Here is a 16,973-nt window from a genome sequence, read left to right as displayed (position 1 = left end):
TGGGATTATAGAGGAATATCAGAGCCACAAGACAGAAAGAGTTCAGGTATCCGAAAGGTATAGATCAGAGCAACCAGCCCTCCTTACCACCATCAGCGACTGCCATGCATCATGAGATGAACAAGAAATCAGCTTTTATTAGATGAGTTATAAAAATGCAGGGGCTCTCTGTCACAGCCATCAGCTTAGCCTTACTAATATAACCCCCTTAACATTTTCAGCAGACTTTGCTGATGATTAAGAATTTCAAAAGCATAAGGAGATGTACTCATATTTTAACACCTAACTAATTATAGGTGTAGGACCATAGGACATAGCTACCCTTTAAAAGAAAATCGGGTATGAGCTTATTTTTCTGTAGTTTTCTTCCTTCTAAAACTAGGATACAGGAGACAAACAAACAAACATCTGGCTAATTGAGAGTCCCAGATAACAAGATTTCAATTTCATAAGGTTTTATAACAGTTAAGGAATAAAAACAAAATATAGCAACTGATAAATCTGAATTTTCAAAGACCAAATGGATACGAAATAAGAGCCTGTGAAAATTTAAGACTTAATAGAATCACATAACCTGAAGAGTATTCAAAAGGTCATGATATTTATTTACTTTTGAAAAAATCGGTAGGAAGAAATTCTACCACTGAGTTCATCATTGTCATCACTTCAGAGGTGGTTTTACAGTATAATGTTAAGAGGACAAGGTTCGGAGTCAGACACAGCTGGGTCTAAATCTCAGCTTTTCTGCTTAGTACTTGGGATATTCTGAATAAACTCTCTAAGCCTTACTCTCCCCATCTGCACAATGGTGATGATATTACCCCCTTCATGGGGTAATGAAATGAAATTTAAGTGGGCTCTAAGGCAGTATACTATACATCGTAAATACTTAATATTTGCTCGTATTAATATAGTAGTTAGTTATAACATATCTTTGTTTAGGACAACCAGTTATTGTCTACATGCATAAGGAAGCTCTTGAGAACTCAAGAGCCATAACTAGCTAATTTTTATCCCAAAAGAAAGAAAGATGAGAGGGCTGGTGGCAGCTGTGCCTGGAATTCTACATAGGTATACTCTGTTCTCATAAAGCAACAGCTAGTGTGCTAATATCTATGCTTCTTAATCCTTTTTCTGCCAACCATGAAGATCAGTAAGTCCTGGGCAAGGGTCACTGGTGCTTGAAACTTCTCTAAAAATGGTATAAAACTCTCCCCATTCTTGGAGACAAGAGCTGGGAGGCCCGTGGTGGTCATCCAATCTCATCAAGCTTGAACTGCGTGAGCCCTTCTTATGGCAGCCCATTTCAGAAACGCATCATCAACGAGAGAGCAGAGAGATTTGATGGGGGCACCTGCCTCCCTCCACCTGGCCAGCCCGAGACAGCGGTGGGAGCCTGCCACTGCATTTCTTTTGATACGCTGCTGAAGAGACATAGTGTCTCCTCAGTTTTCTAAGTTTTAGTTTGAAAATTGAATTCAGGAACTTGTCAATTCTGACAGCAAAGCTCTAACACTCAGTTCAAAAACAGTCTGCTTGTACTTTATAACATTCGTCTTCTGACTTCAGAGAGCAGTGGGATTTTCCAAGATCTTCACTATGTAGGAAATGAAAAACTTCAGGTTTCCTGCTTTCCAATTAAACTTGGGCTCTTCATTAAAACCATTTCATTATTTTCTCTTCCTCCCCCAATTCTTCCCCTGCCTAGACTCTCTCTTTCAGCAAACAGAACTCAGTCCTACATTTCACAAAGCGAAGCTGAGACTTTTATACAATGTGGCCCCTCTTCATCAGCAAAGACAGAGGGCAAAAATAGATAATGCGCACACGATTAATTGTAAGTCAACACTGTTCAAGTGACAGGATTCATGACACTTGCGGTTTCCAAAAGAATAAAACGCACAGCCTGTGGAAGAAATCACTCCATACCTTAAAGTTACAAAAGTCACACCTGGCAGCTGAGACCTCCATCGGAGGCTACAATGAGAGGTAAAATTATTCAAAGGGACGGGTCAAAACCCTAAACATGGCAGGAAACCAAAGGTAAAACCACGATCCAATGACAGATGGCAAAGGCCTGTCAATGCCTGGGAAATTACACGGTGAAATTCATTTCTGACATTTCATTCACACAAGAATAACAGGACCCTGAAGTTAAACAATGACATTCTGAAAGGAAATACCTCCACAGATGACACTTCTTGCATAGTTCAGCCTCCGGGGCATACACCCAAACCAGAACTTCGTATAGTTCAGGTATGTGGGGGGGAGGAGGAGGGAGGAGGAAATGGAGAGAGAGCAGAGAGAGCCGGCGAGAGGCGGAGAGAGGCAATATCTAAGCAAAGGAAGGATACGGTGACAGTTCATTTCTTCTCCTTCCCAAAGGACTTGAGCCTTCACTTCATAGATTTTTTTAAGTGACATTTGAAAGGTGCTGCAATCATCCATTCATTTGGGTTCTGTTTGGCCTTTAAATGTAATATTTCAACTGAGAGTTCAAGCTGGTGGGGGGTTGAGATGTTTTCATGAAAAGTAACCAAGCCAGACAGGTCCCTATTGTTAAGGAGACCCTGTTGAAGAAGAGAAGCACTAAAATTAGCTACTCAGGCTAATTTTATCACTCAGGCCCAGAGGCACAAGGCTTCCAGATTGTTTCATCCTTCTTAGCAGGAAGGTATTAAAGGGAAGCAATCCTTCCATTCCAGAGAAATACAACACGTGTGAGGGGGAAGCAGTGTGCATCTCAGAGCTATTTCCATTTACCGACATTGAAAATAAAGAAAAAAATGCTTTATAGTGATGGGGAACTCGAGAAAAATAGAATTCCGTTAAATTCCAAAGGCAAGCTCTAAATTTTACTTGCTGATTTCTTCCTTGTTGCCTTCTGTTTGAAAGACGATCATTATTATTTTTATTAATATTTGTTTTACGTTTGTTTTAAAATGGCTACCACAATGGATTTCCATTATCACTAATATACTAGATCAGAAATCAATTCCTAAACTATAAAAATCAACAGAAAAGATTTCTCATCTCACAACACACACACACACACACACACACACACACACACGCACGCGCGCGCCCTCCAAAAACTTCTTCTGTTTTTTCTTTAGATAATAAACACAACTGCTTGCAATTCCAGGTGATCGAATGGCCCATGCACACTCCCCCTACCCCAGCACTTAGGTAACTATATCAAAAATACGATTACACACATATCTTACTTCCCACCTGAAACATCAGGCTAGAGACTGAGTTTCCCCAGTGAGTCTCAGAAACACAAAACAGGATGTTTAATTTGTTTAAATTTCCAGAGCAATTTACCGGAGACAAAAATAAAATACCATGGCATTTTGCTGGCATCTTAAAAAAGAAACCTTCTCTGAGAAGTACAATGAACCTCATGAGATCTCCAACACGAATCCTCTATTTGTATGCTCACATATTTTTATGACTTTGTTCACTGAAGAACAGTTTAACATATTCCAACCCATGCACTTAGTGAAAGAGAAGTTTCCAACAAAACAGGTCTTTTTATGAGGCAGCCCCTAAGGTCTCCAACAGCTCAACAGGCTGAGGCAACCACCCACACTCTCCTAGCCCGGCCTTGGTAATTAAGAAACTCTGTTCCCTGGATCATCTTAATTTGAAAAAAGTTTCTCCTGTTTAATGGAGTAGAGCATCACTCTAGCGCCAGCCCTGAGTTTTAAAATCTTAAAAGAAAACTTCTTTGCCTATGAATAAGGTACTGCCATTTATGATTTCATTATTTCAAAATGAAGCTTGAAATGAGAACACTGATTTTTTTTTAAAAAAAAAAAAAAGAAAAGAAAGTATTCATCAGCAGCCCCTGGCCTCCACGTTGTGCACAGCAGCCCCAAAAGGTCAAAAGCCTGCATAGTTTCAAAAATAATAGGTTACTTTTTTTTTTTTAATGCAACTGTTTGACATTTGGATTTGATCTGCTGCCACCGAGGCCCTAACATCTTGGTGGACTTTATTTTCCTTCATGGGACAGAGTTCTCAAGCTGTTGATCTTTTGACTCTCCCTATCATTGTAGTGATAGAAACCTCAAAGGCATGGGGTTCTGTGTTCTATTGCTTCTGCTCGCTCTAACTTGACCCTCAATTGCCAGATAGCTACTTTATAACCATAGATAGTATTTATAAGGCACCATTTGTTAGTGGTGCCTTAACATAAACACATACATGTGAACGAACTCTCAGCTATCCCACATCAGCTTAGAGTTCTTTGATTGCAAGCAACAGAAAATGACTACACCTAAATCAAACAGAAAACACTAAGCCAAAAGAATATGTGGAGCTCTCAGAACAGATAAAAAGGCTGGAGGTCTAGCGCAGAATAAAAGTGAGGACCCAGGAAGGTCTGAGGAGTTCTAGCTAACAGGAACAACTTGACATGTCATTCCCGTTGGTCTTGATGAGGCATTGACACTGGAATGAATGAGTTCGAATTATGCGAAAGGTTTGTTGCTTTTGTCACACCCCTGGTGTTTCAGAGTACCAGAAGGGAAAGCATGGTTGCCTGATACCAGGGTTTCTCAACCTCTGCATTACCGACACTTTGGACTAAATCATTTTTCCTTGTAGGGGGCTGATCCTACAACAAAGCTTATAGGATATTTAGTAGCGTCTCTGGCCTCTACACACTCCCTGCCAATAGTATTCCCTCCAGCAGTGACAACCAAAAATATATCCAGACATTGCCAAATGTCCCACAGGAGGCAAAATTGTCCTCAGCTGAGAAACCACTGCCTTAGATTGAATGACAAAACTGTCCATTTCATGGTTTCAGAAAGGCCAAGTACCTTGAGGTATAATCCCATGAGACAAAGGGAAGATGGATAAGTCTCCAGAAAGTGAGGATACCATTCCCAAAAGGCAGGGGGATGAATGCCTGCCGTCTATTTCCACATTGCTAAGCAGAGAGTCCTAGAGGAAATTAAGCCTGAAACATCACAGGGGGCAAAAATGACAAAACTGAAGCTGTCCTACTTTGGGCAGGTCATGAGAAGGCAGGGTTCTTCGGAAAAGACAATAATGCTTTGAAAAATAGACGGCAGCAGGAAAAGGGGAAGACCAAATGTGAGATGGATTGACTCCATACAGGAAGCCAAAGGCACGCGTCCCCAGGAGCGGAGCAGGGCTGCTGAGGACAGGACATTGTGGACATCCCTCATCCATAGGGTTGTGAGGAGCTGACATCAACAGTTCGGCACATAACACGCACCAGAAGAAAGTTGAAGAGGTTAAGTTTTCCAGCCCTTGTTTTCAGAGAACAAGGGGGCGGGAAAGTAGAAATTAAGAAATGTCTGCAAACATATTGTAGAAAAAGTAATCAGGATACTGTATCGCTCCTTCACAATCCCATGAGAGTTAGCATGCATGTCCAGGAAAAAGCAGAATCCTGGGTAGGTGGGTGTTCTTTTCCATTTTTATTTAAATGCATCATATAGAAGAGTCTGTTTTTAAATCCTGCCAGATCTTTTCCAACTCCTGGTATCTATAGACTTGTAGTAATTGACATGGCCAATGTAAGGGAAACCGATCACAAATCCCAGAGAACCACCAATGCATCTCCGGATTAATTAGTCAGTTAACTCTGTTAGTTCCAACTTGGTGCTAATGAAACCAAAGACATGAATTCAATCCTCAGGCCATATGGGCTGGTCAACAGCCAGCCTGGAGCCCCATGCTAACCAGCCAACTAATAGGTAGATGTGTATGGCTACCAGAGGGAGGAGGGAAGAGAGGGAACGGAGCGCCCAGACAAACCCATCCCCACTGCCAGAGCACCGCGTGTGGCACATTCTCCCAGAAGCAGCGCTGTCTTATCCTCACAATATACAGAGTACGGTGCACACCAATCACGGCTCCTCTTTCCTAACCCCCAACGCATAATGCCACACATTTACCTCCCCCCTTTCAGGCTCAGATCTACTCATATTAGGTTCCTTTGCTGCTCCCTTCCCTTCTGTTCGTTAACATTTTTTAAAAATTGGTGCAGAACTTCATCTCCAATCTGCACTGACTCTAAATTCCCTGACCCTACCATTAGCAGCAAGACCGGGCTTGTCTCTTCGTCCATTATTATTTCTGACAGCCCCAAAGAAATCACTTAATATTCATTTCAGTCTCCTTTTTCAGACAGTCTTAAAAATCAATTTCAAAATTTTTCTTCTTGATCCTGTCATTTAGCACTGAAATGGCCCAAACTGATTACTTGGGAGCATTAGCGTTTCTCTCTTCCCCTTCCGGGACGTCAGCCTCACTTTGCAAGTCTGTTCTGGAATGATTTAAGTTCGCTTTCATTTCAGGGTTGTTTTTCACTGAGAAACATGATTTTTTTTCTAAGCTATATTTGTAGAACAACTTTCAAGTACCTTTAAAAAAAAAAGAAAAAGAAAACAGCAATGAAGAATAGGCTAACTACTTTGGCTAAGGGAAAACTCGGATTCAATGGGTGAAAAATAAAAGAAAAAGCCTTAAAACGGCAATTACTCTAAAACCTTCCAAAGTGCCACTCTGAAGCCTCTACTTCCCAAACAGGACATTAGTAACAGTAACACCATCTTATTTATTAATAACAAGGAGAAGTTAAATTAGACATTCGTGATAAGATGCTGAAACCTACATGGAAGCCAAGAACAGGAAGAAAAGGGTCTGAAAGGGAAGAAAAGGTAATGGGCAGCTTTTATAAAGAAGAAAAAAAGTTCTTTGTCTTCGCTGCCATTCCGTGAACAGTCTAGAGAATCCAGTTCATTATTATTGCCACTGCCCATCTTCGATGCTATTGTTTTGCTTTTTCAGGTTGTCTTTAACTCTCCAAGTAACATTATTAGAGAACTGAAGAGGTCAAAACTACCGAGAGAACCAAGAAAGGGGGCGGGGAGGGGGAACCTAACTAAATGAAACGTGTCCAGAGCAGTTTTTCCTTAGCCTGTGTTTTCTCTTCTTCATGAATAGTGGATGATTTTCAAAGTAAAGAATGCTACAGACATGACATTTTTAAAAAGCTCCGGACCATGCAAAACAACAGTCCTCCAGCTTGATAACCGTAACCAATTTTTGCTCTCGCGTCTTACGATTATCACTCTGCTATATTTGTAATTCCACCAGCGTGGTATTTATATTATTACATATCCTAAACCCTCCGCCCACCACAGCTCTGGCTATAACGATGAAGGAACAAAAGCCATCGGCATGAACTGCAAGATAGAAAACAATTGGATTTTTCTTACAGGATCAAAGAGTCAAAAATCACCCTTTCTGGGGCTGTGGAACATCAAACATTGAGACTTAAAAGTGTCACCTCAGGAATTAACGAACTCCAGAATGTGTGTCCAGCCTCATACCACTTTGAGACTGAAGGTAAATTGTAGGAACCCGTCCACATCACAGCAAAGGAACCCAGTGGACTTTGAAGAGGCATAATGTGACTTGCAGAGAGAGTACCCTCTGTCTTTTCTGCCTGCCAAAGGTGTGGCTTTTCTGTTCAGAGTGAGTGTTACCAGGAGGCCACTTACGCTGAACACCACAGCACCACCCTGGCTTTTAGGCTTTGAGTGTATGAAGTCAGCCCAGGACAACGATGAACTAAAAACGACCTAACTTAACCAAGTGAAGGGGACAGTACTACTGCCGAACATTTTATTGAACATCGGTCATGCATTCCAGTCCACCCGCAACACCACCCCGGACTAGGGATTCACTCATCTACATAGATGGACAGGTAACCAGGGGTGGTTTTGACAACAAACAGGAAAAAAGGAATTACTTAGATTACTGACCTTTTTAAAAAATAAATGAAATAAATGACTTGTCTTTGGAGACTGCGATGACTTTGGAGACTGAGAGAAGAAAAACTTTAATCTAGACCCTCAAGTAAGTCATACAGTGAAAACAGACGAGCCCTGCATCTACATCAGAATTTTCTGGAAAGTCCTACCAAACTTTAAGCAAAGCCAATAGAACAACATCCTTACTTTCAAAATTAGGTTATAATTCACTTTACCAAAGGTCCATTTATTTTACTAAGGGATTTACTTCTAAATTCCTGCAAATAACATTAGCTCCTTGAGTGCATTTCTAATAGGATTAGAATTATAAACATTTCAAACTAGACTCAACTGTCAGAGACAGAAAATCTGAACTACTCGGGTAATTAACACATGTCCCTAGGCTAATAGAGGCCTTGAAATAGGACTCTACTTGGGGACGACACACCCTTAATCTAATGATGCCACACTTTAAACTTGTTGGTCGTCATCTCACATTTATAAAACTGCCTTTGATTCTAATAAAATGAATGTGATGAGAGCTCAGTGCAGGATAACGTAGCATTTCCACTGGCAGGTGACTTCAGAGGTCACCTAATAAAACCTTCCTCCAAGGTCAGAGGTCCCACAAGCACATGACTGATTGCTTCTGCTTGAGCATATGCATGGACAGAGGATGCCCACTTTTCAAAGCTCTATGTGTTCCTCAACTTTGATGGTACAGAATCTCATGTGGAACAGTTAACATTACAGGTAAATAAGTGAAGTCACGCTATATGAATGGGAGGCAGTGAAGGAAAAAACGTATTTTCATTTTAGTCATCTCTGTTCTGATGAAACATTTGGTTTCTTGACCCTTCCATCTTGAATGTTCTATGTAACTTCACTTCATTCGCACCCTTTCTGCAACGCTATCCTCAGATTCACATATTATCTAATTCAGAAGAATGACAGCACCAAAAGTTCCAGATCCTTGAGATAAATTTCTTGCACCCACCTATTAGATTACAGTAGCATATCCATTCACCTAAGAAAATCTTGAGAATGCCATGAGCATCATGGAGACACAGAGGAGAAAAGCAGCTAAGATGTCACGAATGCTTTAAACTTTCAAGAGTCTGGCATTCTCTAACTGCAAGTGGAACCTGGTCGACACTGACCGAGGCCAATAATTAATTGACAACTATTTGTGGGTGGACATTCTGGTCTAACATTGGGCGCATTACGATGATAGAAAAAAATATAGCAGACATGGGTCTCTGCCGTGAAAGATCTTCCACCTTGTCACTGGGGAGACAAGACAAATACAAAAGGCCAAGGAATAAATCGTTAAACTAACATTTAGTGTTTGAATTGAAAGAAAAGAGGGATAATTTGTGGATTTGCTAATTATACTTCTGCATCATTCACATTAGCCCTGAATGGCTCATCTATGGCTCAACCTGACTTCAGGGTTATTTCATCGAGGCCTCTCTGGATTCTTCCACATGTTTAGCTGACACCGCTTACTACTCATGGCTTCTTACAGAACACTCTCTGTTGTGGTGGCTGCTCTAGCTCTTCCCTATTTTATGCAGAGCAAACATGAAAGTTAAGACTTTCAACACCTATCTAGTATTAGTTTCCAAATTTAACATGCCAACATGGAAATAAGCTTCCAAAACCTAAAAAGCATTTTCATATAAATAGATGTTAAGCAATTTTAAATACTTAGAAACAGTTCCTTTCGCACCCTGTTGCCAGCTTCTTTGTATGTAATGTTAACTGGAAAAAAAAAGGAAAAGAAAAATAGCCCAAAGTGAGTAGCAAGTGAAAGCTTGAAAGAAACACAAGGAAGAAAAATATATGTAAATCGTTTGCATGAATCCTCAGTTCTCCCCCTTCTTAGATTTCAGCCTTACAGTATTCAATTTCACACTAAACACAGCAGAGATGTCTGAGACAAAGGAAGAAGAGAATGAATCGTTTAATGTACATTCTAGAAGAAAATAACCCCATTCTTTTCTGAGCAAATTCATGTCAATCGCCCTTCCTGTGCAGATGAATAAAAGCATTTTTTAAATAAAAAGTCACTATATATTTTGATGTCACAAAAATAAATCTCCCAGATGTTTTGTGTAGCTTTAGAAAGTTAAAAGCTTCCAAAGCATTGACTCGGAACATAGAAGCAGACTCTACAAGAATACGTTGGGCACTAAAGCCAAAATAATATTACATGGAAGATACAGCACATTTCGCACTTTTTTTTTTTTTTTTAGGAGACCTGGGACATTGAGTGCAATCTCTTGGGAATACAAAGATAGGCTGAAACATAAACTTTGATATATTTTAAAAAATGAAAGAGTTTAGCTTCAATCTGTCTGGAGTTATTACTTAAAACTAGAGAGAATCAGAGAGATTTTTAAGTCAGGGGAAAATTAATGACATTAGATTAATTCTTCATTTTAGAAAAACTTAAAATATTAAAATGTTAAATAATAGTGGAAAATAATAGAATACATGTAAATGAACATTAAAAATATATTAAGTAAAAAAATTTCAAGTTTGGATCCCAAGAATCACAGTTAGACTGGAGTCCCTAATTTGGCAAAACCAAAGCCACAGTCAAAAAAGAAACTTTTTTTGAGACAGCTGTGCCCTCTGGAGGTGGCACTTGGGAATTGAATAAATTTTCACTAAACGCATAACAATGACTTTCCCTAAGATTTGAACATGCACTTGGAAACGCAAAGAAGGCTTAGAAGGTTTCATTCATGTTCCTTTCTTTGTGTCAACCAGTTTTCAATGAATACTAATTTAGAATTTCAATTTAGAAGGGTTCGAATGGGTGCAAAACAGTTTTTGTAGAAGGGATTGATATCTGGAATACAATAATTAGGGACCTGCTGAATACTATGAAAAGAGAGAATGGCAGTTCCAAATCAAGTATCCTCAAAAGCTCTTTTGGTAAACTGCTTGAAAGCTGATGGCTTACCTTCTTTATACCATATTTTCCAATACTTCCGGAGGAAACCAAATCACCTAGACTAGCAAATGCATTTGTCCTATCTTCTCAGAAGGAATTCACCACTTGTCCTTTATTTTTCTTTAATCTGATTTTGAACATATCATTTTTAATACATGCAGCTAAATTTTTCCATCTAGGGAATATATTATTCCAGTGGGAGAAGTAAAAGAGAAGTATATCTTGTTTTAGAAATAGAAATTAATAAAGTTGTTTTTGTATTTGGAATTTCAATGGACAAAAATATATAAATAATTATGCGGAGAGGGGATCAAGAACAAAACGTCCTCAAAAGTAGACCTTACTTGATGTGAAGCAAGAACAAAACCACCACTTTTAAAGAGAGAATGAAGACATCTTGATTGTAAATTTGCTTTGCATATGGGTGAATGTTGTGCCTTTAAAAAAAATTTTTTTTTAATAAAGTGGAGAAGAAACTAAAAAAAATTGACTGAGGCTGGAGCAAGAGGAGAGAGTATAATTACTATCAGTCAGGTGTAGGAGAATACACCCAAATATCAGTGGGATGCGCTTCTTTAAGCAAACAGTTCCCTGGTGTGCGCTCAGTGCGTGGCCTGGGTTGCCAGGCGGGCCTGCAACCGAAGGTCCAGAAAAAAGGAACAGATGATCTTCCCGCTTCCAGTTACATGCATCGCGGGTTCTGGCCGTAGGTCTAAGGGCAACCTCACTTCCCAACCCATTTCCCGCCTTCCCCCCAGAGGGAAGTCAAGGACCCAGAGTTCCTAGAATCTGGCCTTTGCCAGCTTCCCGCTGCCTCTGGTTTCAGCCACCCGGGCAATTCTTAATTCTTAAAGTTCCCTCCCCTTGGCTGCGCCCCTTCTCCTTAGAGTGCTCCCCCGCCCCCAACGCCGATTCCTTAAAGAGGCCCAGGACTACGCCCCTGAAACTCACAGGTGATATCCAGGTGCCACTGAGGGAACGGCTCAGCACCCCCAAATGTGGAGCAAACACGTCAGGACAGGCATGCAGTCAGAGGCCGACGCCGGGAGCCGACGCCGGGCTTCCCGCCTTCCCCGGGCCGCGCACCGGCGCGTCCGCTCGCGGGGCCGCTGCGCCGCCGCAGCGCCGACAGAGGGCGCCCGCGGTGAGGCTCGCAGCCCCAGGTCCCGTAGGCCGCCGGCCTGGTCCAGCGCCGGCGCCCACGTGGAGCCAGTGTGGACTAATGGACAACGGAAACGGGCTTCGGCAGTAAGGGACGAGTTTCTTAAGTTCTCTGAACCTCAGGCTCCTCATCTTAGAAAATGATGATAACACTGATATCTAAGTCAGTTATGACTGTCTATTCATTCATTTATTCATTTATCCGGGGCAGAGCACAGCCTTTCCCATATTAACAGCTCCATGAGAGTTTGAGGAATAAATGAAGAGACTGAACTCCTGGAGGAAGGTGGAAGTAATGCAAGAGGCAAACCCTGCCACTCATGAGGCAAATACTGCTGAGACTTCTGGGAAGGGCCTTGCATCTTTAAAGGACTGACCACTTTCCCAAGAAAAAAAATGGAACCTCTTCCACTAAAAGAGGTGGCCTGCTCAGGGACCTCCCTCCTGCCCAGAACCTCCTCATTAAAAACATCTAATGGCACTTTAGGTGTTAGCTGTCCCCTACCCTTTTTGTAAGTGTATTTAGGTTTCAGTGGTTTCAGGGGCCCCAAAAAAGCTTTCTTTCAGAGTTCCTTCTCAAAGGAACAGAGATAACTTACATCACTGAAGGGAGTCACATCTTTGTAAAAACAAATCCTAGACAAATGGAAATGCTCTTCTCAATGTTTGTTTGGTTGGTGGGTGGGTGAGTTGGTTGGGTTGTTTTAGGTGTTTTAAGATATTAACTCCATCTGATCAGGAGCAGAGTCTGTTTCCTTTTTGGCTTAGGCCCACTGAGACTAATTTTTATCTTTTAAATGAATTTCAGGAAGATGTAGTAGTCTTCCATTGTTATGTAACATATTATTACAAATTTAGCAGCTTAAAACATTTATTATCTCACATTTTCTGTGAATCGGGCATTCGGGTAATCGATTCTCTTCTCAGGGTCTCACGCGGCTGAGCTAAGGATGTTAGCTGGCTGCATCCTCGCTGAGAAACTCCTCATGAGAAATACCCACCTTCCAGCTCCCTCAGGTTGTTGGCAGAATTGATTTCCTTGTAGTTGTAGAACTGAGGTCCCCAATGTCTTGCTAGCTATTAACCAAGACCCACAGTCCGTTCCTAGAGGCTACTTTCACAGACCCTCTCATATGTCCCTTCTCTCTGTTAAAACTCACCTGATGAGATCGGACCCACTCAGATAATCTCGTTTTTGATTAATTCAAAGTCCACTGAATAGGAACCTCATAATGGAAATGAGATCCCATTCTATTCACAGGGGAGGGGATTTTACAGGTGTTTTAGTTCAGGCTGCTGTAATAAATGCCATAGATTGGGAGGCTTAAACATTTATTTTTCACAGAGTCAGAAGCTGGGAAGTCCATGATCAAGGTGCTGATTGACTCAGTTCCTAGTGAAAGCCCACTTTTTAGTTTGCAGATAGATGCTTTTTTGTTCTACCCTCACATGACAGAGAGAGGGTACATCTCTCCCCTGTCTCTTTTTATAAAATACACCAATCCCATCATTGGGGCTCCACTCTCATGACCTATATTACCTCCCAAAGGCTTCACCTCCTAATACCATCACAAGGATCAAGACTTAGACATGTGAATTTTGGCGGGACACAAACATTCGGTCCATTGCAACAGAACACATATACAAGGGGATGAGAAGCTTGTGACTCATCTTAGAATTCTGCCTACCCTAGAAGAAAATAGAGAAAAATAAACAAGGAGAATATAAGGCTATAGGAATATAGCCTTTAAAGACATCAGACTCCTACCTAAATTAAATAATGTCTATAAGACCAAGGGGACCTCTGGGATACCAAAGACCCCTTTCCTTTCTCTGAGCTCAAACCCTCACCCTCTCCAACCTCCACAGTCCCATCCTCTGCCTCCTGTACGAATAGGAATGAGAGCCAGTGCTGGAGATCAGAGGGTACAGGGTGTTTACTGAATGCCAGGGCTATAGGGAAGAAGGGCACTGACAGCCATCCCATGGTGCCTGTGGCCTGGCAACAAGGCATCAGTTAGAAGTGGAGGGATCAGGAAGACTTACCTGGGTTCAGCGTCCAGCTCTGCCACTTTCTTACCTTGTCATTCTCAGCCTAGTTACTGAATCTTTATTTCTGCAACTATAAAATGAAAATAATAAGACTTCCCTCGGGGTTGTTGTAAACATTGAATGAGAGTGCTTAACACAGCACCTGTATGGTAAGAGTAAGATAATTGAAAAAATATAAAACCTACCTAGGAAGTAGCTGAGAGAAGGAGTTGCTATTTCTCATAGTGTCTACGGTGTGCCCAGAAGGGTGCTGGGAACTGTAGGATTTATAGGCATCCATAAAGCATGACGTCTGACCTTAAGACATACACAATCTAGATGAAAGACAAGGCAATTTACCCAACAAACAGGTGAACTTTCATGGAGAGAGAGGCTGTGAGCATAAGAGTCCTCTTTCTCAAGGAGGACTTTCACTCAGGACCTTCAAGCACTTGGCCTTCCCAGATGTTTGAGCCCAGGCTTCAAAGGTCTGTCACTTCAGCAGCTGGCCTTTCCATGACCATAGCCCACATGGTGGCTGGCTATAAGTTCCCAGAAGTATCAGAGAGAGAGAGAGAGAGAGAGAGAGAGAGAGAGAGAGAGAGAGACCTTAGTTAGTGACATCCAGAACACTCAGCCAACAATTGGGAGGCTCCATTTACTTCTACCAAGTAAGAGTAAGTATCAAATGAGACTGTGTTAAATGAACTGCCTTAAAGGCACCAGAAACTATGAATGGTGCTGTATTATTCTCCTACAGCTGCTGTAACAAATGACCACAAATTTAGTGGCTTCAAACAACACACATTTATTCTCTTACAGTTCTAGAGGTCAGATGTCTGAAATCAGTTTCACTGGGCTAAAATCAAGGTTTCAGGAGGGTTGCATTCCTTCTCCAAGCTCTGGGGAAGAATCGGCTTCTTCGCCTTTTCCAGTTGCCTGCATTGCTTGGCTTGGGGACTTTGACCTCTCCTTCCATCATCGCATCTCTTTCTCTGACTTTTATACTCCTGCCTCCCTCTTATGAGGATGCTTGTAATTACAATGGGCCCACCTGGATAATTTGGGACACTCTTCCTGTCTCAAGATCCTCAACTTAATCCATCTGCAAAGTCTCTTTTACCATGTAAGAGAACAGAGCCACAGGTTTGGGGGATTAGAATGTGGAGATTTTGAGGAGCCATTACTTTATTACCACAGGTACCTATTTCCCTGAATAAGCTGCCTGTGAGTATATTTTCCCCTCCCTAAATGATTTAAAAAAAAATTATTCATCTCTCTAGACCATTTACCTGATCTAGCCTACAAACAACTTGAGGATTAAGCGTATTTTTATTAAAATAAGTTGAAGCTTAGTGAGAAAAAGATACTGTGCTCTCAACATCACTAGAGAATAATTAATCATTATCTACTTTAAAATGCAACAGATTGGACACCATTTAATAAGATTTGAAAACAGAACCTATATTTTAGTAATGTTCTGGTATTCATCACTTAAATGTTTGCAAACTGTGATGATCGCTAACACCCACGTCTCTCCTACCCTCTTTCAAACTATTCTTTAAATTGACTTGATACTGTATTTTTTTTTTTTTTTTGACAGTTCAGTGACAGGCACAAATTACTTCACTGCTACTATGGTAACCAAGAGACCTCCAACCAGAGGAAAAAATTAAGATTAAAATAAAAGAGAGAAGAAATTGTCTAAATTGGCATTAATGAGTCATTGTCCGAGTGTAATCAGGTGCCAACTAGGCAAGCTTTGGGAGTTTTTTCAGTAAGGACCCCTGAATCAGTCAGCCAGCCGAGGAAGTCGCCCATGTGAACAAGAACGCTTGTCTCCTGCAAGAAGCCATGGTTTAAAGTTTATAGAACCTTCTACTCTCCCTTTCCTTATGCATCTTTTATTTGGATTGTCTCCTTTGTTTTTCATCTCCTCCTGCTCTTCCTCTTCTGAACACATTAGTTACTATGGAAACATTGGTGTGAATATCAGAAAGCTCTTCTCAGAAAGGCTTCATAAAGTCAATTTAAAGAATGCTCTGACATTTATCTCATGTTTGGAAATTTAAAAAATTTGTGCTATTCATGGCCATGGACAAGGGTGGGTGGTAAACAATGTCTATATATGGATTTTAAAATTTGTTTTATTAACCTGGAGCATATGAAGGCCACTAGGCAGAGAGACTGAAAGCTTTGGAACAAAAAGCATGTGAAAGATTAAGCAAAACCCAGCCAAATGGCATTGTTTGAACCTTGCATAAAGCAGTGTCCAAAATCTGCTAGACTTTTCAATGACTGAATCAATAAGTCACTGCCACCTTTTTTTTTTTTTTAATCTAAATGCATTTGCGCTGGCTTACAACAAACAGAAAAAGGCCTAATAGAGAAAACATGAAGCGTCTTTGTCCTTTGAGGACAGACGCTGCATCTTATTCACCTTGTTCATAGACAAGCAAACATTCCCTTATCTGAGATTCCAAAATCCATAAACTTCTGAAAACCAAAAGTCCCTTCGTAGATCATTTGGTGACAAAACAGATATGACCTGCATGCACATAAGGTTACTCATAGTCCTTAATTAGCCCACTTAATGCGAATATTCTTATATTTTGCTAAGGAACAACTAATGTGTGTGATTACCATTTACCACTACAGACCCTGCCAGAAGTATCGGACAATGTAGAGAGTATAAACTCTTATCTTTATTAAATCAAAAAATTATAAGTTCTGAAGCCCCAAGGGTTTCAGATAAAAGACTATGGACTTTAGTCAAAGGATAAACTGAATGAATAAATTGATTGAATAAAAAAGAGCTTAATCTGTGAATAGGATGGGATCTGAGGAAGCTAACGATATTGTTGAGAACCATGAGATGAAAGCATCCATCGTTCCAAAATTATATTGAAGGTAAAAGTGTGCTTGCATGGCAGACAATGGACAGACAGCAAATCAAACATCAGATTGAAAAATACCATGACAAACTGAAAATTCAAAGTTCAGAACAAAAGCAA

General features: G+C 40.8%; 1 long non-coding RNA gene across 1 annotated transcript in view; it reads right to left on the bottom strand.

Annotated features, from left to right (window-relative positions):
- LOC107518054 overlaps positions 1-11,808 on the bottom strand; it is a 467,892-nt gene extending 456,084 nt beyond the window's left edge. The window contains exon 1 of the long non-coding RNA XR_004955769.1: positions 11,719-11,808. This is a non-coding gene — a long non-coding RNA (uncharacterized LOC107518054). The remainder of the gene's footprint in view (positions 1-11,718) is intronic.
- Positions 11,809-16,973: the final 5,165 nt, after the last annotated feature.

The sequence above is a fragment of the Rousettus aegyptiacus genome, unplaced genomic scaffold (assembly GCF_014176215.1).
Source record: "Rousettus aegyptiacus isolate mRouAeg1 unplaced genomic scaffold, mRouAeg1.p scaffold_m13_p_2, whole genome shotgun sequence".
NCBI classification, from domain to species: domain Eukaryota; kingdom Metazoa; phylum Chordata; class Mammalia; order Chiroptera; family Pteropodidae; genus Rousettus; species Rousettus aegyptiacus.
This window is presented reverse-complemented; position numbering and strand designations above follow the sequence as displayed.